At 44.4% G+C, this 24626-nt stretch overlaps 1 long non-coding RNA gene across 3 annotated transcripts in view; it reads left to right on the top strand.

The window, feature by feature from the left end:
- Positions 1-19790, top strand: part of LOC102000915 — a 48017-nt gene extending 28227 nt beyond the window's left edge. For all 3 annotated transcript variants that reach the window (XR_003378112.1, XR_001229225.2, XR_003378111.1), the window contains 4 exons: positions 1587-1745; positions 3345-3444; positions 8763-9036; positions 19529-19790. This is a non-coding gene — a long non-coding RNA (uncharacterized LOC102000915). The remainder of the gene's footprint in view (positions 1-1586; positions 1746-3344; positions 3445-8762; positions 9037-19528) is intronic.
- Positions 19791-24626: the final 4836 nt, after the last annotated feature.

Below are 24626 nucleotides of genomic sequence, written 5' to 3'. Positions count from 1 at the left end.
AGATGGTTGTGAGCCACCATGTGGTTGCTGGGAATTGAACTCAGAACCTTTGGAAGAGCAGGCAATGCTCTTAACCACTGAGCCATCTCTCCAGCCCCCTTATTCAGCTCTTTATTAAACCAATCAGAAGATGTTTTGGCAGAGGCACATCGTCACAGTATACAAAAAGATTATCCCACTACAAAACTTGCCTGGTAGCAGGTCATTCTAGATCAGAGTTGCTGCTGTGTGTATACTGTGTCTTTAACTCAGGCTCTACAGTCAGCCCTGTATATATGTCTTGAGTGAACCACAGAACTCTCTACCTTACACTGCATTCGCAGACACAATAGAACCCAACTCAAAGGGTTTGGTCAGGATTTTGCATTGGACATATGTCTAGCAAGTGTGTATTTCTTCTGTTCTTGCTAGGGCAGAGCAAGCTAGACACAGGAGAGGCTGGGAATGAAAGAAATAATGCCACTTGTAGCGTATCAAACCACACACACCCACTCATCTTATTATGTTTTGACAATGTCCCTGGACATTGTACAAGACCTGATGCCTCTTTGTAAGAAACCAGGACATCTATTTTGGCTATGGCAAGCATGAGATTCATTTGGGAAGGAAAGGGCTGACCATTAAGAAGCCACTTGGATCTCATGGGGCCAATGGCCACTGAGAGGTCAGCTCCACCGTGAAAGATTGGAGCCATCCAGTCTTTCAGAAAAGAGGAGGCTTATGCTAAGTTCCCAAGTTCAGAAAAGAAAAAAAAAGCAAAGCAAAAACAAAACAAACCCCACAACCGTTGCTTTTCTTCCCTCCCTGTTGTTTTTGGCAAGACCCAGCAAGTCTTTAACTTACAAATAATGCTGGGCCAGGTCTTCAAAGAGCGCCTGGGCTTTGTGTGCTCTAGGGTTTTCAAATCCAGTCCCAGTTCTGTTGGGGGTGGAGCTTGGGTGGCTGGAGGGCAGGCACAGATGGAATTCTCTCATCTACTGCCCCACTTAGCATGCAGCGTGGTACTAACGTTGATGAGGTCTGGTTTTCTGAAAAACAGAAGGTTAAGGTGGCTGACACTTTAACGTGTTTAAAGGAACAGCTCTGAAAGTGACCATGGGTGGCAGGGATGGGGGTGGCGCTGAACCTGTCTGCTTGCCTCATGGGGAGGGGATACTTGATTCTTTAAAGTCAAGTGCAGTTATACGAGTTCCCTATATTCAGATGGGATTGCCATGGGGAAGAATGACTTTCCATCACATCTGGGTTGTGATAGCCAGCCCTTCCCTTTTGTAGGCACGTTCACTCTGACATGGAACAGAGTTGAAGTCTCAGAAAGGCTTTGTTTACTGAAGGAGAAATGTAGACTTCTTTGCTGTGTGACCACAAGGCACTTTCAATACTCTTATTTGGGACATTGGTGTCTGTTAGGACACATTAGGCTGTGGTTTACTATCCAAATTTCAGTGGCGTAAGATATCAGGAATTTATTTCTCACTCTCCCATGTAAGTCTATTGTGGGTCAGAATGAGGTCTGTTTGTCAATGCCATTTAGGATTCTGGAGTGATGGAGGCTACTTCTTTTCCTGTTTCCTCTTTCACTACAGGGAGAACTTGGTGGATATTCTCCAGGATCCTGATGCTTCTGCTCACTGGTGACACCTGCCCCTTCTGCTCATATTTCCTGAGTCAACATGACCACGCCTGACTTTGAAGTGACTGTAGGCATTCTATGTTACAGTGAGACTAAAAGAAAGGAGAGAAATGTAAGTGACCTGCGCCACGACTCTCCTTATCTTCTAAATTACTCTACTCTGTGAGGGTGTCTCTTCATTATCATGGCAAGTGCTGTAAGCATGAATTTCCACTCCCAGACAGTCCAGACATTGCTAGAAGAGTGTTGTCCCACGGGTCTACACAAATCTCCATGAACTGAACTTGTCTGTCCTTGGGATTTCACAGTGTAGCATCTTCAAGGACTCCTGGGACTTTGAAATGCTTTCAGTGACAATGGTTATGATGAAAGTAATAGCTAAGAATAACAACAACAACAAATATGCATGAAGATTAGTCAAGCTCACCATATGTCCCCGAAGCAGTGGCTTGATTTCTGCTTTGTTTTCCCATTGTTTTAAAAGTGTCTTTCAAGTCATAATCGATAATAATATTGTTGGGGTTGGAGAGATGACTCCAAGGTTAAGGGCACATACTCCTGCACCGGATCCAAGCATGGTTCCCAGCACCAACATTCGGTGGCTCACAACTGTCTGTAACTCCCACTCTCTCTTCTGGCCTCCATGGACATCTACATTCATGTTCAGAGACTCAGATGTAGACATAGACACACAGACACAAATAGACACAGACAGACACACAGACACAGACAGACAGACAGACAGACACACACACAGATACACACACACGGAAACAGACATAGACACAAACAGACAGACACACACACAGATAGACACATACACAGACACGGAAATAGACACAACAGACACACACACACACAAATACAGAAACAGATACACAGAGACAAACATAACTCTAAAAGTAGAATAAACTTTATAAAACAGCATAAGTATGATTACTTTAGCATCTGATTACTAGAAATGAAGACTTAGAAAACATAGAAAGAGCGGCTTTCTGAAGCTGAAGTCTTCAGTTCATCTTTTGAAATTTAAGGTCAAGATCGTGCTCACTCCACTGGTAAAGTGCAGGTGTTCTGATTCACCAACATCACCATGCTCACCATGACCATTATCGTATAATCACTACCTCCCTCCCGCACCATTTCCACCATGACCACCACCAATACCATTATTACCATCACAACTACCATTACTACCTTAACCACCGCCATTACCACTGACTCCAATACTGTTACCATCACCACCCCCATCAACTCCAACACTAATACCCCCAATACCACTACCACCACTACCATTTCACCCTCACCATTACCCTTACCACCAGCACCACTTCCATTAATCCCAATGTCTTGCCATCATCTCCATTACTACCACCTTCATAACTACCACCACCACCACCACCACAACCTTCAGTATCATCACGATCACCATCAACACGGTCACCATCACCACCAGCACAGCTTCCAATACATTATCACCACCACCGCCATAAGAGTATCCTGGATAAAGAAGCCAAAGCTCAAAATGATACCTGATTACCCAAATATTCAGAAAGGGACTGAGTAGCCTTGCAACACTATGTTGCCCAGGTTGGCCTTGAACTCTTAGGATCTTGATCCTCTTGCATCAGACACCCAAGTAGTTGGGGTTATAGGCATACACCACCACATTTGGCTTCACTGTAGAACTTTGCGTATCTTTCTTGCTCAGATTGCAGTGATGCTGTAGGTATTCTGCACTGTTGAAAGCAGATGATTCCCATCGGCTACTGAGTCACAGAGACCAAGATACAGCTGTAGTCTTGGTCGAGGTAAGTCCAATAGCTTCTTCAACTCTTGCCTATGACCTTTGTGGCTTTAACAGCCCTTTCCAAGGCTCTCAGACGTTGGTGCCTATAAACATCCCGGCTCACTTGGGGAACGGAGGCAAGCAGAGAGAGTCTGGCTGAAGGCGAATGCCTAAGAACTATATCCTTCCCCCTTCAAATATTAACAAAACAACAGTGTTATTGAATTACCAATCATGTTGGCTATTTGTGAGGAATCCCATGTTTCCATCTCACATCACACATTTTATTCTTCTATTGGGGATTTGATCTCTGAAGTACACCTCTTTGTGGTTCAATATCACCAAATAGAATTCTCTCTCTTTCATCCTTCACCATTAGGGGGAATACACAGCATCATTTTATGGAAAGAAACAAATATCACAAAGCAAAAGGCAATATTTAATGGCTAAAAAGCTCCCGAGTCTCTTAGGAACACTACCTTGCTGACAAGTGAGAATGGGAAATGATTAGGACTCAGTGCATTGGGACAATAGACACCCACATCCTTTCTCCCATTTCGTTATGAAATAAAAATAAAACATAGTCTTCTAAGCGAGACGGGGAGAGTGCTTACCGAGCCCTTCAAGTGAGCCACAGACAAGTGCATTGGTGTGGTTTGAGAAAATATAGAGAGGAAATGAGAACTATTTATTTTACTGAACCACCCATCCCCCTGCAGATTACAGCAACTGTGTCCAGGACTGTACGGACGGATACTACCCAGCAGGTTAGGTTTTGTTTATTTAGTTTCTGACTGGCAGCTTCAACTTGAGTTGTTTAAAACGGCAGCTCCCTGAATATGTTAAGAGAGTTTCTTGACTATAAAATGAGACTGTTTCAGATTGTATTTTCAGATAAAAACGTACTTAGCCTGATTATTTGAATAGGCAGATAATATTTTTATACCCCCCCTTTTTTTGAAATTCCTTCAAACCTTTAGGTTGGTTAAGAATTGGATACGCTGTAGACAGCAAGATCATCTATTTCGGTCATGCTAATTTGGAAAGTTCCACTGCTCTGTTTTAGAGTGAATTTCAGGAGAAAACATTTTTATAGGCATTAATTTGGAAATCAGGGCTAGCTATTTTCATTTTAGGCTTCTGCCTCTTAGCTATGTGAATCAGAGCCTGCTATTTAAGCATGTTGTGTTCAGTTGAATCGTTAGTGTTTTCCTTGTGGATGTAGAGCCGTAGTACATATTTAACTTCTGCTGCAACTTTGTAAAGCGAGGGATATTTGGAATGCAATGTATTACACCCAGATGGGGACGCTTTGCTCGAGAGAGGCACACAGTAGCTGGGTTGTCACAGTTTAGCCATTCGTTTTGGTGGTGCTGGAGCTCAAACACAGGGTCCCATACACGGGACAAACTGAAGGAGTGCTCTACCCTAGTTACACCCCCAGCCCGGATGCTTACATTTGAATGAGTTCCTCGGTGCTATGTTTCAACCTTGATCTGAATAATTTTATGTGCTTTTCTAGTGCACAGCAGCAGTCCTATTTAGTAGTAATTATAATTGCCATCATTTTACAGATGAAAAAATTGACAGTCGACACAGTAGACTTAACTTTCCTATGACCCTCTAATGGTCAAGGCATGACCCAGGATGCTCCACTGATGCCAGGCTGGGAGTTACCAACAAATGTGGGAGGTGCCTCTTACAACTGACAGTAGCCTAGATGTATATGTATATGTATATGTATATGCATATGCATATGTATATGTATATGTATATGTATATGTATATGTATATGTATATATATATGTATATGCCTGTCAAGGTGTTCATAAGTCAGTGCTCAAAGCCAAGGCTCGCTCGACCATTGAACTCCATCCTCAGTCAGGTGAAGGTATTAAATCATTGCTTTAAACTCATAGGAGAGAAGGTTTAATGTGCAAGTGTGAGGCTTGAGTTTCTCCATGGGGAAAATCCTTCCAGAAAGCAGTGGGATTCCAGTCAGCTTCCCATAGAAAAGCTAGTACGGGCACATTCCCAACGCCCTTCCCAGGACGCCTCACAGAGGTTCCTGCACAAAATTACAAAGTCTGGGATAGAGCCCATCTTTATTAATATTTTTAAATCGTTGCTTTCGTTTCTTCCTCAGCCATATCAAGTTCAAAGTCACAGTAAGGGTGGGGGCAGCTGAAGCTGAAATGGCCTGAATGTTTAATGTAGCCTCGGAGCGGAAATTGTTCTCAGAGATGGGAAGCAGGCAGAATATTCATAGGAATTTGAGTACAGGATACGAAGCCAGCGTCAAAACAGTATTGCAGCCATATTTACTGTTTTTAAAGATTAACTTTTCAAGACTGGTTAAAGGAAAAGGAAGAGAGAGGAGTGGATTAAACTTCCTCCATCTTGAGACAGGTCTATAACACTAACCTTCCCTTTTTCTTGGGGGAGAGAGGATTGCCTCTTTGGGACTTAGCATCTTGGTGGCAGTGGTGGTGTGCAGCCCTCGAGATTTTGGAAAACCATCTTCGGCTCAACACGGGACCTGTTCATTCTGTGTTGTGTGTTAAACACAGAAAATGTAGAGAAATCTCTAAATAAGTACTTGATTTGTATCTTGCGGTTGCAATGGCGAAACCATTTGCTTTGCCCTTCTGATGTAGGCAGCGATTAAAAAACATCATGAAGGTATAGACGATGGTGAGCATTGTTTCAAGATTACAGAATTATATTTTAAAACTGAAGGGTTCAAAAACTGATGACCTACATCTTTTCCCAAGAATTAGCAAATCTCTCATTTTTGCCCCCTAGGAATGCTTCTCATCTGTAGTTAATCTTAGAATTAACATGGAGCAAATTACTGCCATGGTGCCTTCAGTGAGGGATGCGCCTGGTGGCTTAGTTGATCAGAACCCTGCGCTAATGAGGTCACAGGTTCAGTCCCCAGGAGACAAATTCACCTCACTCTGGTCTCCCTTCTGAATCACAGCCTGGTCTCCAAGTGGACAAGAGGGCTTCTGGGGAAGAATCAGCACAATTTTCTTTTATTATTTTGTTTGTCTTTTGTGGGAAGAAATAATTCAAAGTTGATGCATTTAATTAATTTGAAATATTTCAGCCATCCTTTAGGGTAACAAAAGGGTATCCTGGTAGCTGCAAAGACTTCTTACAGGACAGTGCCAGGGTGTCTGTTTCTTGCTGGGGAAATTGATTGATGTGCATTGGAGGGGGAGCCATCTAGGGGCTGGAGGTGGGGGGTTTGTTTGAGCTGCGTACTCACTCAGAAGGATCTTTAGGAGAACAGGTTGCGTTGTCAATGGTCACTTATGCAAAAGATGGCTCACCAGATCTTTCATTTGTTATAGGCACTCATGCAGCCCATGGGATGGTCTCTCTCCCAGTCAGGCCCCTCTTACCATTTATGTCTAGCCTGCAGGAATAAGACGCTCTCATTTATAGATTCTTTCCATTTTTCACTTCCTTCTGCACTTCAGGTATCATCTTTTCGGTCCTGTTCCAAGGATAACTCTCACCCAGTTGTGACTGGATGCATTGCTATTCTCTGAGGTTCAAGAGACTTCCTTCCTTCACTAATCCTTCCCAGTGGCTTTTCATTGAGGGGTCTTCCTAAGTCTGTCTTCATTTTGAGATGAGGCTGTTGAGTGTATCCTTGAGTTCCTCCTACTAGTCTACTCTAAAGAGTTTTTCATCTCAGCCTCTGCCTTCCTACAAGCTGATACCCTGGATGTACAACACCACATCTGGCTATAAAAACAATTACAAAAAATTAGTAATAGTGCCCCTCTCACCTAACAAAGTGTATTGTGTACAGTAGGTATATTTAGCCTCCGCTTTAAAGGCTAGAGTAGAGATTCATTCTATTTGAAACCTACAACACAAGGCATAAGAATGTGGCTCAAATGTGTGACCTGGTAGGGTGAGAAGCAGAAGGACAAATAGGAGGTACCAACTAAGGACCAGGGTCCTCTTTGTCAGACAGTAGATGGAGAAAGGGAAATGGGTCCGCAGAAGAAATATTGATGACTTCGGGAGCATCAAGGGAAAGAATGAGGTTAGATGCAATTGGACAGTAGATCCATCAGGAGGGGAAGGAAGATAGGAAGCCAACAGGTGTATAAGACAGGTTATCCCTCAGAACCAAATGAGAAGTTAAGGAACCCACACAGCTTCTCTCAATATCTACCCAATCCCAGCATGCCCAGGGCAGTAAGAATGTTCATGGGCAAAAATGTGAGGTTGGGCTAGAGCTCTGTGATAAAGAATAATACTTAGCAGGAATGAGGTCCTGGGTTGCTTCCCAGCGTACAAACAAACAAACATCTCATCAAACCCCACAATGACAGCGGTAGCAGCGGCAGCCGCGGCAGCAGAATCATAACAGGAAATGGAGGTCACTAAAGACAGCCATGACCCTCTGGCCAAAGCAAATCTGTGTTTTCTCGAAAGTGCCTAGAGTAACGTACCTGGGAAAGGTGTGGAAAATAGGTAGGTAATGAAAGACACAGCTATGTGCTCAGATTCTCCTATCCTCATGACGTTATTCAGATGATGAAAGGTATACAGGCTGTTACAGCACAGGACATCTATGTGCAACATATTGTATGTACTAGACTTGAATGTAGCTATGTGCTATGCATGTACTGGTTGTCTCAAGACCATGGTAATGGGTAGGGCAGAGAGACATGTTCATCTCTGCTTTTTTTCTCACCATTGAAAGTATTGTTACAATATGTACTGCTTTTCTAATTCAAAAATAAGGGCAAATTTAAAAAATTAAGGAATAAAAAAGATTTCTCTCAAAAGCCTTCTACTCTCAAGTGGAAATTCATCAGGGGATGGGGCAAAGTTCTGAGCTGCCACGAAACCCCTGCTAGCTGTCAATGGAGTCGCACGGGACAACCCAAGAGTCACACCTGGGCCCACAGAGCACTGTACTCATAGCTATCCTGAACATTGGTGGCATGGGGACCTTAGATGACCCAGGAAGTTGTATGTCCTTAGCAGGCAACAATCCCTTTAGACCAGGTGTGGGTGGGCATGGCAGGGGGTTAACTGCGGGGGAAGGAACTTGAACTTGGAGGAGAGAAACAGGTGAGAACTATCTTCTGATCTGCTTCAAGGGTGGCCAAGAGTAATGAATGAAACAAAGTGATAGGTTTGTATTTTTTTTTTTTTTATTGCAGCTGGGAGGTTTAAATGCTCTTGGCGTTTGTTTTTGTTTTAATTAGAGACAGGGTCTTGCTCTGGGACCTAGGCTGGCCTGGGACTGGCGATCCTTTTGCGTCAGCATCTGCAGCAGCTGTAATACTAGTGTTTGTTACTCAGGTAAGGCACAACTCATCTCCTGAGTCATTCACACGGGGCAGGAGCCTAAAGACCAACAAGAAGAGATGCTGAGATGACGCTCTTCTCCCGAATCGAGGAGATGGACGGTTCACCAGGGACCAAGAGAGAAAGCATCTCCATCATGGCCATGACAGTCCCGAAGCAAGTCCCTTGGCAACGTTGTGCTTGGGAAGATCCACATCTAGAAATCATGGCAGGTCTTTCTGAGTCAGGGTGGAAGAGGAAGGGACCAGCAGGACACAGGGATATCCAGGTAAGGGGTGGAGTAAGCGTTGGATCTGAATGACACACGGAGGGGTCGAGTGGTGGGAAACAGTGTGGTGTTCAGCCCTGTAGCTGAAGGTGGAGGGAGGAGGCATGAAAAGGCCTCTCCACATGGCCCTTCGTGGAATATTTTCCCAAATGGCACCTGTCTCGTGCCCTTCTTACCCAGCATACTAGTCTAGATGGGTATTCACGTTTCTTCGGGATGTTTGTTAAAGGATAGAAGAATCAGCTGGGATACATCTTTGTGAGCACTCCTGGCAAACTTTCTCAGAGTTGAGTTCCTGGGTGGGGGGAGGGTCCCAGTGGCCACACGAGGAATTGTTTGGGCTTCTTCCACTGGCTTCAGAAGACCTAGCTGTGAAAGTCTAGTGAACAGGAAGGCATTTAGAAATAGCTACATCCTCTCCCAATGTCACTTGGAGGCAGCCAGTTTGGGGCAGGATGTGCTCCCTGGGCAGACAGGAAACCACCTTCTCATTTTCCTCCATGGCCTGAATATGCCCAGCAGACTTGACCAGAGCTCTAAAGTTCTGATGGTGGGACACAGGCCAAACGGATCAATGGGAGTTTTAGCCCACCCCTGTTCCAACACACATTTGAAGCTGTGATGATTTTGATTGAGGTACCTGCCCACAGATAAGCATCCTCTCGGGACCGTCAGCCTTCCTTCATGCTAGGATTGTGTCTTATTTTCTCAAGTTCTGAAGTGTGTCAGCATTTTGTGATACCCATGTACCATTCAGGCCAGTTAGTTTAGACATCCAATCATGTCTGCCTTTCCCGACAGGACCCCACTGGGAAACCTGTGGGGCAACCAACTCCTTGCAGTTTAATCATGCAAATGTAGAATATAGTACCTACTCTTTGTCTGATTTCAAATTAGAGGACCACGGTCCAAGGGTCTGCTTCTCTGTCAGATGCTGGGCTATGAACTTGGCATTTGAAAACATCGGTGAGTTTGAGACAGACAAATGTTGGCTAGGGCATTGGATAGATTTGGGTTCCTCAGTCTCTCTCTACACTCGGACCATAGGACTTTGGAATAGAGATCTCTGAAGCTCACACCACTGTCTCTCACATGGGTGGGGGTGATATTATCTACCCTGTAACATAGTAGAAGGTTCCAAGAGCTCCTTTACTCTTTTTGCTTTGTCGTTTTTGAGACAGGGTTTCTCTGTGTAACAGCCCTGACTGTCTTGGTACTAGCTCTTGTAGACCAGGCTGGCCTTGAACTCACAGAGAGCCTCCTGCCTCCACCTCTCAAGTGCTGGGATTAAGGGCATGCACCACCACGGGGCCGGTTCCTTTACTCTTGATAACAGAAAGGCTCCTTCCCCAAGCAGAACACTCTTCAGATGGTGTCTTGCCCACTTCCTATTAGCAGGACATATGGAGACATATGAAATTCTTCTGTTTGATTCATCTTAAGTTGGCTTCTTACATTATTTTTTTTAAAACTTTTTATAGGTTCTTGGTGAATTTCTTATCATGTACCCCAATCCCACTCATCTCCCTCTATATTCACCCTCCTCTTGCAACCTCCCAGCAAAGAAAACAAAAAATAAAAATGATAAAAAATAAAAAAAATGAAAATTAAACAACAACAACAACAACAACAACAACACCCATCTTGCTGTGGAAGCTGCAACGTTTCATGGTGTGTCACCCATGATATGGTGTGTCACCCTGTCTATCCTTTTGCCCAAACAGCTTTACTTGCCAATGTTCGTTGTAATGAGCCATCCGTCTGGTTGGATGCCTTTAGCGTCTGCTAAACTATCAATGCTGGATCCTTAACGGGGGTCCTTTGCAGATACCCTGTTGATGCCCTGTGTCATGGAGATCCTGCAGCTTTGGTTCTGCAGGAGTGACTTCTTCACATGCTCCAGCAGTAGATGTTTGGGTGGCTTGACTCAAAGCACTGGATTTGGGTTTGGATGGAAGTTGAGCTGGTGAGCCCGGTTCTTCTATACCCAGACCACCAGGGCTGACTCTCCCGCCTGTGGTAGCTGGCAAGGGACAGAACTGGGTTTCTCACACTCATGCTATCTAGGTGGTTCTTCTGTACCCACACCATCAGGGCCAGCTCTTAACACTGCTCTGGCAAAGATGGTGCCAACTGGCCTGAATGCCAAAGCCCAGCAGGGGTGGGCTGGCTTTCTCATTCTCACGCCCTGGGCAGGCGCTGGCTCCACTGTGTCCATGCCACTAGGGCCAGCTCTTCTACACTGCCCAGGTGAGGTGAGGGGCCGGCTCTCCCAAGTACTGCAGTCAATTGAGGGGTAGGGATTTGTTACTGTAAAATGGGGGAAAAGAAACTTCCAGCACCTCAAACAATGATCAAAAAGCCTTATTGGGCACCAAATGCAAAGAATATTCTTATGCATGTTCTTATAAATTAACCATCATTCATTACATATTTACTTTAGGAGCCCGAGAAGCCAGGATAGCAGTTAGCAGGCCTGGGGACATTTCCCATGTGCACCATGGGATGCCATAGGCAGGGAAGACCCTTTAGTTTTGTGTCCTGCGTTTGGGCTCCAACTTGAGCAGTGCTTGGTGTAGTTTTTGCTCTGGAACCTGTCAGGACTCCCACGTTGCTGGTCCTTGTAGGAGACTCCTCTTGAAGTCCACGGGGGTCCTTTGAGTGGAAAACATGCAAATCAGAATCAGGCCTGATGTAATCTTGGAATGAGGGACTGCTCACCCAAATATTAGCTTTTTAGCCTGAAAACTAGGTTTTGATCATGAGATAAAAGAATTCTTCCTTCTCCTCTGAAAGGCACAGTACACCAACAACCAAAGCATCACCATGCGTGCACCCAGGAGAGGATAAATCAACTAATTACTGAAAAGACCTAATTAGGCCTCAGATAGACAGTGTGGGGCTCGTTTTTTTTCTTTTTCTTTTTTTTTCTTTTTACCTTAAACATACCAATAGGATAAACACCCCAAATCCAGGGCAACTTGCTAAATGGAAAAGAAAAAAAAAAGACAATGTTACTCTCTGAAAATATCACTCATTCAAAGCGGTAATTTAGAAAAATATATCTATTAGAGATAGTTAGAGATCTGTTTTTTGGGGGGTTGGAAATGCAGTCACCGATGGAGCGCAAAGCTGCAATTTGTCGACAAGTTAAGTAAATCAAATCACTCACGTTCTCCCCCCCCCCACTTCCTTCAATGGCTCTAAAAGTTAAAGGTAATTTGCAAAGAAACTGTGCAGTTTGAATTGGTTTGTAATATCTGTTAATGATCTCGGGGAAAAAAAATCCACGCACTCACAGTTTCCTCCCCGAGGGAACTCCAGTGTGCTATTGGGAAAAATTTCCAAAGTCTGAAATGTCATTAGTGAGCTATTGCCTTGAAGCCCAGGAAAAAAAATTATAGAAGGTATACAGGTGCACAGGACAATCACTCTGATGAATAACGGCTGTGTTTTTCACGCTGTTTCCTATCTAAAAAACACAGCCATTGAAAGCCAGGCTTCTAAATTCCAGAGCTGTGTTTCAGGTAGCTCGGCGTAGTCCCTCCCTTCTGTTTGTTTCACGTGTATGTTGTGTTCTTTCATACATTTAGAGCTTGTTGATGTACACACAGTAGTGTTAGGAACAATTGTGGTTATATTCCTTGTTGCATTTACCTTCTGGAAACACATGGTGTAGCCTAAACACAGGCCTCCAGGTGCCGCCTTCCAAGGTTAGAAACAATAGCCTGCTTCACCCCAGCATCCTGCTTCCAGCCAGGTGCCTGGAGCAGAGGCAGGTATGCCCGCACAGACTGGAGAGCTGTTCAGGATTAGGTCACAGCACTGCGAAACACTATCCCACGGGGGACCTTTCTCCTTGACCCCTGACTCGGGGGTGGGCTTCTACCTGTCTGCATAGGAGGCTTTGTGATGGCAACGTTACTACTCTGCAGATGCAGCCCCCGCTGCTGGAGCCAGCTTTTGGGGGAGGAGCTGGATTTTACTATTACTGTATTGTTCCCCACGCTGTGACTTGTTGACATGTACATTACACACATTGAATAAGAAAGTGCTTTGTATGTAGTATATATTTATTACTTTTTAAATCCTATTTTCCATACTGAAACACAGGAGCCTCTAGTTCTGTATTTTTGTTTAAGTATAACATTCTATTTTATACACAGACACACATATGCACATGCGTGCGCATGCGTGTGCGTACACACCATTTGTATTTAAGTGTAATACTTTTTATTAATTCTTTGATAATTTTATATATACATACAATATATTTTGATTGTATTTGCCCCATACTCTTGCCCCAACTCCTCCCACTTCGGCCCACCCTTCCCAACTTCAAGTCCTCTTTTTAATTTTTGTTTTTAATAACCACTGATTGCAATTCGTGCTATTTATGTACTCCTAGGTTTGTTGCCATCCACTGGAGCATGGTACACCTACCTGGGATCACACCCTTAAGAGAAACTGACTCTCCTTCCCCTAGCAGCTGTCAACAGTCAATAGCTCCATGCTAAAAAGCAAATTAGCTTGGTCTTGGGCAGGCAACCATGGTGCTGTGAGTTTCTGTGTTCAGTGGCCTTGGTCCTGTCATGTCCACAAACACTGTTGGCTTTTCTCACCTCTAACCCTTAAAACCTTCCTTTCCCTCTTTGCAAGAGGTTCCATTTGTGGCTGGACACTCCACTGACTTTGGCCAGCTGTGAGTTTCTGTGTCCACTTCCTCTCTATTGTCCTTATTGTGAATAATCCTCTTTTCACAGTGGATATTTCTCTCTCTCCCTCCTTCTTCTTAATGTATTACTTCTTAGCGCACTGAAAAGCATCCTCTTCTTCTGCGTCTGGCATGAATCCATTCTTCCTGGTCCCCACCTATTTCACACCCATGTTGAGTGACATCACGAAGCAAGAAGAACATTTGGAATGTTCAAGGGAGGGTTTCGCTGGAGCTTCACATGGGGAGGGCGGGAAGAGCATGAATGTGGGCCTCAGTGCATTGATCTGGATCTAACACATCCCATAGCCACACCCACTCATGGCAGGACAAGAAAGATCACATGGCTGATATTCCCAATTGCTCCTATGATGTAACTCTATCTTCTTTCCCAAAGGTACCCACACCCTGTTTTTTGACCCCAGGGATTTATTTTGCTTTATTTATTCATTGTTTTTGAACTTCATATAAGTGGAGCCACACAGCAGATATATAGTTTTGTTTTTTTTTTTTAAAAGTTATTTTGCTGTGGTACAGAATTTAACACTGGATAGGTCTTCATCTGTGTTCGGCTTTCTTCTTTCAATATTACTTTGGCTATAATTGTAGTATATTTTCTTCATAAAATATCACATACTGCACAGTGTATCCTTCTTCCCCTTTATGAATATTTTGACAGTTTTGAGTTCTAGATGGTTTCAGAGAGCTGTGTGTTTTTCCTGAGCGCGTCTTGCTGAGTGTGCGCACGCATTATGCTTAGTCTGTATTTACACCGGATGGGAAATCGCTAAATTGCAGGGCAGAACTGCTCGATGTTAATATAGGATGCTGAATATGAGTACCTTTCCAAGGAGAATGTAACTGCTCCCTCCACAGCCCAGCTCATACTTGCTAGTCATTCTGCTGGCACACAGTCGACTGGCTTTGTGAGCTTAGCTCAATTTCCTGAGTCTTTCTTCCAGACAGGGTTTCTTTGTGTAGCCTTGGCTATACTGGAACTTGCTCTGTAGACCGACTCACAGAGATCAGCCTGCTTCTACCTCCTGAGTCCTGGGATTAAAGGTGGGCACCAGCACAGATACGCAATATCCTGGATTCTTAAAAGAATTGGACATATTTTTAGGTGTTCTGGGCATTTGAGTATTCCCTTTTGTGAACATTATTCTTCTCAAGTTGCCTGCTTGGTGTGTGTGTGTGTGTGTGTGTGTGTGTGTGTGTGTGCGCGCACGCACGTGTTTATGTACCCATGGACCTGCATGTGTTAGCTAGAGGAGAACATCGGGTGTCTTTTTCTATTCATGTCTGCCTTGTTCCTTTGAGACAGGGTGTCTCACCAAACCTCAAGCTCACTGTTTTGGCTTGGTTGTGTGGTCATGTCTCCAGGAACAACCTGCCTTAGCCCCTGCTGTACTGAGACACGGAAGATAGTGCTCAGCTTTTATGTCAATGGGTGCTGGGGATTCAAATTCAGGTTTTTATGCTTGTGGGGCAAGCACTCCTACCTACCGAGCCACCGCTCCAACCCAGACTGCTTAGTTTTATAATCTTTTCTTGCTGATTTGTAGGAGATATGCATACGTTGTATATATGAATCTTTTACGTGTTCAAGTGTTGGGAATGCTACCGGTCTTCTGTACTTATTGTTTTCTTTGTGGTTTCTGTGGATGGTTAATTTCTTTCTGGTTGGCACTTTTGTTATCTCGAGAGAGCTTTTCTTATCCCAAGGCCATGAAAACACCCTAATGGTATTTTCCAGTAAGTTTGCTGTTTCATGTTTTATGTTTAAACCCACAGTCTACAAGACCTTCGTTTCCCCCTCTGCCGCCATTCTTTCCTACCTCTTCGTTCTCCCTTTGTTCTCCCATCTTTTTTTTTTTTCTTCTTCTTATAACCGAGATTGAACCCAAGGGTTCTGTGACTGCCAAAATGTTCCATACCACACAGCTGTATTCCTGGCCCGTGACACCAGTCAGGTTGACTTCTGTTATCAGTATCCGCTTATGCTCCATTCACTGGGAAGACCTTTCCCCAGCGCTTCATGTCGACCTCTTTACCCTAAGTGAAACCCTTCTCTTGTGTGCAGTGATATGCCCCTTTCTCTTTCTTCCACCAGCGTGGCAAATTGTTCGGTAGGTTTCCCTCATATTTTTAAATTCCATGACAATTTTATGCTCATAGACAATGACTTGTAGACATTTTTATGCCCCATTCCGGCCCCTCTCCTGCTAGAGAATATCTTGTATTCAACACAGCCCCTGCCTCTCTCATATTCCTTTTTTTTCCAATGGACTTTCGAATGCTAACCCGCCTGGCATTTTGGACTGAACCCAACCTGGCTGTGGCGTTTTCCTCATTCATGCAATGTGTACTTTTGTGACGACGCTTGTGAGTGAAGTGTGCCTGCCATTTGCCATAAGGTTCTCCTCCACTGTGTCATCAGGTTCAGCTCGTAAACCGCGAGATGGATTTCTCTCAGATTTCATTCACAGGGAACCCCCTGAGAAGGCTGATAATCTAACAGAGCCATTAAACTTGTCTGCAGTGGTCTGAACACTCACCATAGCCTCCTCTCCTTTTGTCTCCTGTGTGTCTTAGCTTAGACTTGAAACGGGAAGCTCTGGCTTTGCATAAGGTTTGCATAGAAAAGTAAATAGGGGGCTGGAGAGCCTGCTCAGCAGTTAAGAGCATTGACTGCTCTTCCAGAGGACCCAGGTTCCGGTCCCAGCAACCACATGGCGGCTCACAACTGTCTATAACACCATTGCCAAGGGATCCGACACACTCATACAGACATGCTTGTAGGTAAAACACCAATGCACACAAAATAAAAATGAATACATTTTAAAAAAAGTAAATAGAGCTGGACTGTTGGCTGAGTTTCTGAACGGCACTCAACAGTATATTCATGTAGCCTAGGTTGGAATTAGTTACTCCATTTTGATTTTGGAAGCCACGATCAATGGCCATTTGGGTTTAAAAGAAAACCTATGACAGAAAAAGCCTCGTGGGACAAGTGATGACACTCAGCTAAAGCCCGTGGTCCTCAGGGTGAGTCTTCAAAGTTGGCTTTAACTCTGGCTTTTGACCCCCTCAGGCATTGCTCCTGAGAGAGACTTCTTATTTTTAAAACCTGCTCCAGTCCTATGGCATATAGCTTCCCTTTCTCACCTCCTCTCTTCCTAGGCCAACCCTGTTTTCACTGACAGCCTGGCCTCTGAACTGAACAGTTGACCGTCTCAGCCCCTTGCTGCCAGCTGTGAGGTGGTTTGTATCGTTTCACAGAGCAAATGTAGGCTTGGCACAGGCTCACCTGTGACCTGTTATTGCGGTCTGTGTGGGCTGCTCCACCACGGACCTTAGATGGGATGATCTGTTGTTCTGTGCTGATGAGGATGAAACTCGGGATTTTCTGCCTGCCAGGCAAGTGTTTGGCCTCTAAGTTATGCTCTTGGCCCTGGCCTAGATAATTAATATACAGAAGAAATGTATTTGCTCATAGTTCTGGGAGAGGGGGAAGCCCAAGATTAAGGTACCAACAGTAACAATGTCCCATTTGGACTGTAGAAATGGTGTCTTGTGGTGGAGTTCTTACATGGTGGAAGGTGCAGGGAGCCAGTTTGTGCCTTGCTGTGAAATGAGGGCACTATTCTCCTTCGTGAAGGTAGAGGGCCCATGATGTCATCACCACCCAAAGGCCACACCTCTTTACAACAACACACTCACTATCGGCAAAAACAGTAGCCTAATTAATTTCCATTGCCCACTCACACAACCTAGAGTGACCTGGGAAGAGGGAACGTTAACTGAAGCCTTGCTGCAATCCCATTGGCCTGTGACCATATCTGTGAGGGATTATTTCAATTGATTGCTGTGGGAGGGACCAGCGCACCATGGCCTGCCCCATCCCTAGGCAGGTGGACCTTGGCTATATAAACAAGCCAAACATGAGCATGAGAGTGAGGCCAGCACGCAGCATTCTTCTGGAGTTTCTGCCTCCGTTCCTGCTCTGGCTTTCCTCAGCGATGGACTGTGACCTGTACGTGTGAGGTGAGATAAAAACCTCTCCTCCCCTTAGCTGCTTTTGATCGTGCTGTTACTTATAGCAACAGCAAGCAAACTTCAAAATTCACCTCATGCTTTTCAACAAGAGGTAAACAAGAGGCGGTCCTTGTTCCTTCTAAGGGTGAGCAGTTGAACGCCTGAGAAAGGATGGATTAGCATTCAGATGTCCCACTCATAGCCCAGGCTATCCTACTCATAGCCCAGGTTACAAGTGACAATAGACAGACTGTCCTAGGATAAAGTGGGAACCGGAGAAGATACCAGTCTTCAAACTACAGCACCTGGCTGGGGCTTCTCTTTGCAGCTTGTTTTCTCGGCTCCTCTCCTTTTGTCGGATCATTCACTCACTGTAGTGGGGCTAGCTCTGTCTGAGCACCAGCGTTCTGAGTGTCTCAGCTTCTGCTTGCGCTGATCTTTCGGCCTGAAACATCCATGTGTTTCTCTCGGGTAATCCACTCTTTAATATTAAGCTCAGGCTAGATAACCCTGACCCAATCGAGCCAGGGCGGCTGGCTCTTGTTTCTGCCCATGTTTTTGTCTGTAGGAGTTAATGGCTATGGAGCTGTGTGCGGCGGAGCTCAGGCCCTGGTGATCTGTGGGAATCTGGAACTTCGCGCCTGTGTATGTGGGGGGGTGGGTGGGTAGGTGCTCAGCTAGCATTTGTAGAGCCACAGAGCACAAACAATAGCAACCAGCTGACGGCTCTGAGTTTCATTTTGTTTCTTTTTAGAAGAGGCAGATGTGAGGAAGAGGTCAAAGCGGCAGAGTCTCTCCACTGAGGCTTGAGGCCAAGGCTGGGGAAATCTGTGGCTCCGAGCTCTCCCTGTGTCGTGGAGCGCAGTCCAGCGATTAAAGTCCTCTTGTGACGGAGGCCACCTTGTATGGAACAGATTAGCAACAGGGATCTTCGGTGAAGGTAGATTTCTCCAGAGCAATTTAAAAATTCAAACAAAAAAAAAATCCTGCTTAAAAGGCAAATTGAGCCAGATCCTGCCCCTGTCTCTTATTAATAAAAGAGTTTACACAGAAACTCTTTAAGAGGGTGCGTGAGGGATTCACAAGGACCATTAAAGTCTACTAGACATTCACTTTCACTGTGTAAAATTGGCTGTGTCCTCAAGATGGTATCACATAGAAATGAGCTTTCTGGAGCTCTTCTCTGTGAATGGGTCCTGGCTGCACAGTGGGGCCATTCATTTTATTTGGCCCATTTATTGCGAGTACATTCTAAATTTGGCCTTAATTATTTTTCCTTTCACAAAAAAAATATTTTGTGGGATCTTTTTGAACCCTGACTACTTCCTTCTTGCCCCCTTAAAACAGAAGCCAGGAGTGTTATTTTTGTTCTCATCTAATTAAAATAATTGCTCGGGTTCCTTTTAACTAGCTTCATGCAGTTATTAGCCTAATACGTGGATGGGTGCCATGGGGTGCTTGAGGAGTGAAATGAAAAGTGATCACGCAGCTTCACATGAGAAAGAGTCGTCCGTGGTGCCAGGGAGAATGGTTTCCTTTCAGCCGGCCTTTCAGAAGGGCCTTTTCGTCAACCTTCCCTCCCACACCCACACGGAAGACTATTGAGCGAAAGAATGGTTCTGTCTCTTTCTGAAGGTGTACAGCCAGCACAGTCCGATCTGAAGAGGACCACTTGATATGCTGAGCACAGCACAAAGACCTGGGCCTGGCTTTAATCTCTACCCCTGCTTTGTCTTTCAGAATAACTGCCGTGGAAGGACGGTCCCCTTGCCAACTGGCACTTATCAAAGGACGTTGAGGGAGAGGGACAGAGTGCCTAGATATGAGCCTTCATCAAGCCTTATGAAGACCCTTCTCCAACAGGAAGCGCTCAGATGAAGAAATGATGCATCCGATAGGATTTTTCCTCCAAATTGGTGCTGGTCCAGGGGTTGGCAATAAGGGTCCCTTGGATGTGTCTTTCCCATTGCTGATTCCAATTAATAAAGTTCTGTTGGATCTAGACCTGCCCGTTGTTTTCTGTATTGTTTATGGTGCTTGTGCACACAGCACCAAGTGGCTGTGGCAGAGACTGTATGGCCTAAGAAACTTAGTGGCTCTTTACAGAAAAAGTTTTGGCTCCTAATATCGGTCATTTTAGTTCAGTATCTATTAAACACAGCTGAAGAAATAGATGTGTCAGGATTTTTGTCTTTTTGTCCTTTGTTGTTTTTATGGAGATGGTATTCTGGACTGAGCAAAAGCTAAGCAATGTTCTGTTTCTGTGCTACCTGCTTCTTATACGTATTTTTTTTATAACGGTATTCACTAAAAAAATGCTCCCAAACCTTGGCGACTCAGTAATTTTATGAGTAGAAGTGACATGGAGAAAGAAGGAAACAAAAATTTAGGGCAAGAAGTCAATTTAGAGAGAAGGTCCTGCCATGGTTATTCAGCCCAGTGGCAGACACAGATAACGCCAGACATTTGCTCTGTCTGCAACCCAAGGAGAGCTGGACATGACAGGAACTTGTGTATGGGTGGCATCTTTATCAAGATGTCAGTGCTCTAAGGTCAGTATTGTACGGCTATGCTTCTGGGCCAAGCAGTCGCTATCCTTGCTGAGTGTGGTGGTGTACATCTGAAACCCCAGCATTCTGGGTGCTGAGGTGCCAGGGTACCAAGCCGTTGGCCAGCTTAAGCTATTGTATTGGTGGTTGATGTTATCTATAAAGATAAAATCATGCTCTCCTTTCTGTCATCTGAGGGATAAGGTTGCAGGCCCAAAGCAGCAGGATTGGCCAGTCATAGACTGAAAACTCCCAAACCACAAACCTTCCTTCCCTCTTTTAAAGTTGACCATCTCAAGTGCTTTGCCACAGTAGCAAATGCTGGCTCAATGCATTGCCATTGTGAAAAAATGTTGTCCTGACACTTTGTTCATTTTGTGTGTGTGTCTTCACCCTTTTGTGTGTGTTCAAGCCAAAGGAGGAAAGAGAAAGAACACTGGAATGGGGGAGCTGATCACTGTAGCTACGAATGGATAGAGACAACATAGGCTTCGGAGGTTGAATATACATACGGCCCAGGGGAATCTTTCCGAGAGAAATGATCCAGCTGTGCTGCTCAATAAACACCTGTTAAACATGGCTGTGCCAGAGGTAGGTGCTCCCAGCTGTGCGGCTATACACATTCGGTTACACGCCTCTGTTTTGCCAGTTTGGAGACAGTAGTAGAGTACTCAGAAAAAAAAAAACTCCACTAAAATGTGTACTTTATACTTTCCTTGTGTTGGTAGAAGACAGGCATGTAATTGATAGCTTCTGTTTTTGGTATTTATCCTTTGATTTCCCTCATGTTTGGTGTGATTGTCTGCCTGTTCTTTGCAGAACCTAAAAGTTACATGAGTCTCTGAAACAAAGGAACATGAGTCTCTGAAACAAAGGAACCAACAAAATTGCCTGATGGAAAAATTGCACACGTGTCACCTCTGAGGGCTGTAGTAGAAAGTTCTACCCTGCTCCTCCATTGGCTCTTTTCCCCACCTAGGTAGGCAGGCACAGCCCCACAGCCTGCACAGATTTGTTGATATGCTATATTGCTTCCAAGACCCGCTCAGGACATTAGACACATTGCCCATTGGAGGAATGCAGGTTGCTTCACATGTCGAGAGCATATGCAAAGTCACACCCAGTGTTGTGGCAGATAGCACTCACCCCTCCGCAGGGAACTGGGGCATGTTCACCAGCCCACGTAAGTCCCTCTCAGCAGAGTGAATTCTCTTCTGTCTTGGTTACTTTCTTTACTGCTGTTGAAAAATATCATGACCAAAGGCAACTTAGAAAGCATTTAATTTGGGACTCATGGTTCCACAGGATAGTAGAGTCTATGACCATTGTGGCAAGGAGCGTGGCAGCAGGCAGATAGGCACGGTGCTGCCACAGTAGCTGAGAGCTCAATCTGATTCTCAAGCACCAGGCAGGGAGAGCTAACTGAGTGGAGTGGGTTTTTGAAACCCCAAAGTTATCTCCAGTGACATACTTCCCAAGAAGCCATGACTCCTAACCCTTCAAAACAATTCTACCAACTGGTGACCAAATATCCAAACTTAGGAGCTTGTAGAGGTCATTTTCATTTAGACCACCACACTTCCTGTTTACTTCCTAATCTTGTCCACCTTGATATTCTAATTTTGCCCCATTGGAAATGTTTTTCAGGATGGAAATAAACGTTTTGACACAGTGTAAATCCCACTACTAAAGATGCATGTTTTTTTAAAAGGCATAAATTTTTCTTGGTGTATCAGCCTCTCTTTTTACAATTCCTCCCGTAAACTCGGAGAATTATTGTATCATGGCTCTTATCATCACACCCATTGTTAGCATGTGCGCTGGTCCTCCTGATTCAGACATATTAGTTTGAGTTTACCAAAAAAGTAGAGCTTGAGGAAAACCTCATGTGCTGCCTCTCTGATGGAGAAGTTGGTCCCAGAGTAGGAAGGGTTTGGGCACAGTGGTTGTGGCTGGAAGAAGAGAAGCAAACAAAGGGTGTTTTATTGATGTGACCCTGACCCGGCATTGGGGCATAACTGTCTTAGTTTTCTGTTACTATAATAAACATGTGTGATAATCAACTTAAAAAGAGAAAAATATTCATGTTGGGTGATGATTTTATTCCAGGATCTCCTGAACCTGATCAATTTGGGCCTGTGGAGAGGCAGCAGAGCATAGTGGGAGTATGCAGCAGAGCAGAGCCCTTGCCTCAAAGCCAGGATGCCAAGGGGAAGAAAGGAAGGGTGCTGGAGTCTCACAACTCCCAACCTCTTTCAAGGTCACATCCTTAAAGACCTACCGATCTTCCACTAGGCCCATCTCCTAAGTTTTCAATAGTACCACCCTAAGAGTCAAGCCTATAATACATAAGCCTTTGGAGGCCACTAAGCTTCAGCCTCAGCAGTAACTGGCTGCTGGATCATTTGTCACTGGCCCCTGGAATGAGAGGAACTGATGCCACAGGGCATAGACTTTGAAGATATGATGGAAGGAGCCTGAGCCTGTGCTGGATTTCCTGGATGTAGCAAGGAGTCAAAACACATTTTCTGCTAACATAGGAAAGCATCCAGCTTCTTGAACTTTTTCTACTTGGGACTATGTTTTTACCAAATAAATTTTTGTATGTCTCCAGGTACATATATTTCTATCAGTATCTATCTATCTTCTATCTATCTATTATCTGTCTGTCAGTCTATCTATCTATCATCTATCTTTCTATTTATATATTGTGTAGAAACTAAACATTTACTGACAATAGATCATAAAGGAATATAATTTACACTCCCAGTGTTTCTCAATATTGACTGATATTTTTATTTCATGATTGCCAATGCCCAGGATGCCGCAGAACATAAACATGTGGCACAAAATGAAAGAAGTACACGTAGGGTCATTTCAGAGATTGTTGCAAATTCTGTCCCTAAACCTGCACTCATTTAGTGATTTTAATGAAACTCTACCAAATTGTAATCTAAAGATAAACTAATTTGGCTCATGCTGAAGAATGACAGTAGGAAAATAGCAAAAGTCTTTGTTTTCCATATTTAAATCATTATGTTTCTATAAGGACAGAAAAGTTGCATATCCAGTAAAGATGATAGTTCATGCCATTTAAATCACCACACCTAGTCACCATGAGATCCTAGGAAAGTCACTTCATATCTTCCCATACATCTCTGGAAGGACTGGAAAATCAGGACCCATGCCACATGGTGGTGAGGGACAAAGCCCTTGTATCAGGACTGATTTATGAGTAGACAAAGGTATAAACAGCAGTTTCCTAAGTACTACTGTGGGCAATGGTACTTCTAGGAAGTCCCCTCAGTAATCCTACTGTTTCCTTGGAGACAACAGGTGATATCGGCATCCCCATGACAGAGCTCCATTACCAGGAATGATTTCAAGGTATTCAGCTAGGAACAGGTGGTTTACTTGAGCAGTCCTGAAACTGAGTGGATTCACTTTTTGCATTTGTGTTTGAGGAGGATCTTGGTTCTAACTCTTTTTCCTTATACTTCTTTGAAAGGTTATTTATCACTCCTTTCTTCTTCCCCTAGAGAAGGGAACCCCTGCTCTACCATCAGGTCTTCCAAAACTTGATAAGTGTGTGCCAGGGCAGAATTCCTCATTGGAAAGTTCAGTAAACTTCGAATAGTTCCTTGTCCCACATTTCCCTTTTTGTTTTTTTTCCTTGTCTCTAAAGGTTTACCTGTCTATGAAGATGAAGCCTGAGGTGGGTCCTGTTCCATCCCCCATCCCTGCCTCCCTGTGCTGGCTAGTTTTATGTCAACTAGACACAAGCTGGAGTCATTTTGGAAGAAGAAATTTTAGTTGAGGAAAATGCCCTCCCCGAGGGGACAAGCCTGTGTTGCATTTTTTGGATAGATGATCACCATGGGAGAGTCCATCCCATTGTGGGTTGTGCCTGCCATCCCTGGATGGGTGGTCCTAGGTACTATAAGAAAGCAGGCAGAGCAAGACATGGTGGGCCAGCCTTACTTACCTCTGTATCAACTCCTGCCTCCCAGTTCCTGCCTTACTTTCTGCCCTGATCTCCCCGAAGGATGGACTGCATGCTGTAAGATGAAATAAAGTCTTTTCCCCCACAAGTTTTTGGTCATAGTGTTTTATCATAGCAATAGATGTTCTACAACACTCCCCGGGGAAAGACCTCTGATGATAGCTGGATTTACTCATCTAGAGATGTATTCCAAAGAACTCCTTCTCTTCATTCATTATCCCCCAATCATATTGCTGGGGATAGAGATGAATGTTGCATACTTATCTGATTAAACTGTTAGTTTAAA

This window comes from Microtus ochrogaster, linkage group LG2, assembly GCF_000317375.1.
Source record: "Microtus ochrogaster isolate Prairie Vole_2 linkage group LG2, MicOch1.0, whole genome shotgun sequence".
Taxonomy (NCBI): Eukaryota; Metazoa; Chordata; class Mammalia; order Rodentia; family Cricetidae; genus Microtus; species Microtus ochrogaster.
Note: the sequence above shows the minus strand (reverse complement) of the source record. Positions and strands in the feature narration are given on the sequence as shown.